The following is a 3172-nucleotide window of genomic DNA, read 5'->3' as shown; positions in this document are numbered from 1 at the left end:
TCAGGCCCCTCCCAGGCTGGGTGTTCTGCTTAGGTGGGAGCGCTGACTCAGACACAAGCCGTGCCAGTGCCCAAAGCAACTCTAGAGATCTTCCCATCCTATCTAGTTCTTTCATGTCAGCTAGAATCGCTTGGCAATGGCTTCCTGGAGAAAACTGTTGATTCTGAGTCTGATTCAGCGCTCAGCTCAGTGAATAGATACCCGCAATCCACTGGTATCACCTGCCATGGTGGGAAAAGAAAGCGTGGTGGGTTTGCCCCAGATTAACATCCTGGCTCTGTGGGTCAGTTCAGGGGTCCTTCCTGGGGTTGGGGGCAGCTAGTGAGAGGGAGCTGGGTTCAACCGTTAATAAGGAAGCCAAGGCATGAAGGAGACAATTGTGGGCACAACCATCTGGTAGCACATTGTCCAAGCCAGCCTCAGCCTGCCTGCCACTCCCACAGTCTCCTTCAGCAGCAGTCATGTTGGTGTCACGTGATGCCTCCCCCCACCTCCCTGGTTGCAGCTGACTGGACCGTGGGTGGGGACCCAGTCTACAGTCTGATTCACCAGCCTTTGAGGTAGCTTGGTAGGAATGGTAGGAAATTAACTGCACCATTCTTTTTGGGGAACAGGAATTGAAGACAAAGTAACAGTTGACTGCAAGACCCAAAGCTGATCAACAGACAGAAGTGCAAAGAGAGAAGCTGCGTGAGGTTAGTGATATACCCTAGAGTGACAACCTCCCAATTCCTGCAGCTGACACACCAGTTATGGCAGTAACCATGGGTGAGGGTGTGGGAGGGCAAAAGCCATGCTTGCTGGTTTATCAATAATCAGGGCCCTATAGGGCTTCCCTGGTGGGCCAGTGGATAAAAATCTGCCTGCTAATCCTGGGTGCGGGAAGATCCCACATGCCACGGAGCAACTAAGCCTGTGCACCACAACTATTGAGTCTGTGCGCTAGAGCCTGCAAACCGCAACTACTGGAGCCTGTGCACCTAAAGCCTGTGCTGCACAAGAGAAGACACCACCATGAGCCTGTGCACCGCAGTGAAGAGCAGTCCCTGCTTGACACAACCAGAGAAAACCCATGCGCAGCAACCAAGACCCAGCACAGCAAGCAAGAAAGAAAACAATCAGGTCCCTCCAACCCACTGAATCTGTTTCTGACCAAAGGGGTTTTTCTTTCTGAGAAGGATGGCTTGTCAGGGTGGGCTCCAGAGGGCAGATCATGGGTGGGTTGATTAAAGTGACAGCCAACTTCCATTAGAACTCGTGCCAGACTCATTCCTGGGCCACTGTGGGCAGAGCACACTCTCTGTGCACCACCTCTCACTCCCAGGGTCTAGTAAATCTCTCTTGTGGGTGGGGAATTGGGCCTTAAGAGAACATGTGCGAACTCATCAGAGGCTGCAGCCTGGCTCTGCTGCTAAGCTGCTAAGTCACTTCAGTTGTGTCCGACTCTGCGACCCCATAGACGGCAGCCCACCAGGCTCCCCCGTCCCTGGGATTCTCCAGGCAAGAACACTGGAGTGGGGTGCCATTTCCTTATCCAATGCGTGAAAGGGAAAAGTGAAGTGAAGTCACTCAGTAGTGTCCGACCCTCAGCGACCCCATGGACTGCAGCCATCTAGGCTCCTTCATTCATGGGATTTTCCAGGCAAGAGTACTGGAGTGGGGTGCCATTGCCTTCTCTGGCAGCCTGGCTCTAGCCTTTCATTATTTCAATAAATATTGAAGATGAGCAGATAAGAGGCTGGGCTTACCAGCCAGATTCCCTGGATATACCACTTACCAACAATAAACTTTGGCTAATTCACGTAAACTACCGGTGCCTCAGTTTTCTCAGCTGTAAAAGGGGGGCAGTGAGGGCCCCTGACAGGGATCCTGTGAGGGATTAAAGTAGGATGGGCACACAGTAGGGCTATTTAGTGTTAGGCCCTGTGCCGGGTGCTGAGGGTACCAAGTGGATTTGGCTCCTGCCCCCACGGAGCATAGAGTTTAGAATTCAGTGGCTGCTGGGGACTCCTGCCCACTTCTGACCTCCATGCTGTGGGGAAACTGGTCTTTTCTGGGCCTGGTCTCAGCCAGCCCTGGTGAGGCTGATATCGTGCCCATATGTCTAGTACTGCTCTGCCCTTCCACCCAGCCTGGCTGGCAGAGCCCATGCTCAAGGAGAGGGAGGCATTCAGGGTTAGGGATAGGGTTTAGGGTTAGGGTTAGGAAGAAGAAGCACTAACATCACCAGGAGCCACGTGGGGGTGGGAGTCCTTCTCCTGAGTGACCACTGTGTAGTAGATACATGCATATAGACATCCCTGTAGGCATTTCGTAGGGCTGCAATAACAAATTACCACAAACTGGTGACTTGAAACAACAGGAATTTGTTTTTTCACAACTCCCAAGGCCAGAAGTCCAAAATCCAGATATCAGGTGGGCCATGCTCTTTCCAAAGCCTTCCGGGAGAAATCTTCCTCGCCTCTTCCAATCTGGTAGCTTCTGGCTTGTGGCCGTAGGACTCCAATCTCGGCTCCGTCTTCACACAGCTTTCTTTCTGTGGGCATTTGTTTCGTCTCTGCGTCCAAATCCCCCATAAGGACAGCAGTCACAATAGATTTAGGGCAACCCTACTGCACTATGCCCTCTTGATCACATCTGCCAGGACTCTATTTTCAAGTAAGGTCAAATTCACAGCTTCCCGTGGATGTAAATTTTAAGGGGACACTATTCAACCCAGTACAATCCCTTAGCTATCATCTGTCAGAATGCATTCAGTATTATTTCCCCCATTCTACAGATGAGAAAACTAAGGCACACACCAGCCCAGGGCCGTACGGCAAACCCAGGTCCCTGACCTACAAAAGACCTCTGAGTCTGCAATGGCGACCAGATGCTAGGTTGCTAGAGAAGAGACTGGAGCTGCACTTACGAGGAAGAAGGAAGCAACAACAGGAAATTCTTAGGGCAACGTCCAAGGCTGCTTATCAGCCCAGGGACTGGACTTCAGCCTCCCAGCCCTCTTCCCTTCTCTTTCCAGGCCCAGGACCCTCAGCCCTTCCCAGCAGCAGGCAGGAAGCAGCTTAGCCTGATACTCTGCTGAGATCTGGGCTGTGCTGATCTGGCATGAATAAGCCAGCAGCAGCTCAGGAGGCAAAGCTGGAAGGAATGTTTATCTGGGGCCAACAGAAGG

General features: G+C 52.2%; 1 long non-coding RNA gene across 2 annotated transcripts; it reads left to right on the top strand.

The window, feature by feature from the left end:
• The first annotated feature begins 547 nt into the window (after positions 1-547).
• On the top strand, positions 548-1248 carry LOC147369655 (uncharacterized). Of its 2 annotated transcripts, none has more exons than XR_015168476.1 (2): positions 548-695; positions 935-1248. It is a non-coding gene; the product is annotated as an uncharacterized LOC147369655 (long non-coding RNA). The 2 variants fall into 2 exon arrangements; XR_015168477.1 differs by having other exon boundaries at positions 578-695; positions 947-1248.
• The last annotated feature ends 1924 nt before the right edge of the window (positions 1249-3172 follow it).

Source organism: Bos grunniens, chromosome 7 (assembly GCF_055505025.1).
Source record: "Bos grunniens cultivar Pamir isolate PY7600 chromosome 7, Bosgru_T2T1.0, whole genome shotgun sequence".
Classification (NCBI taxonomy): Eukaryota; Metazoa; Chordata; class Mammalia; order Artiodactyla; family Bovidae; genus Bos; species Bos grunniens.
Note: the sequence above shows the minus strand (reverse complement) of the source record. Positions and strands in the feature narration are given on the sequence as shown.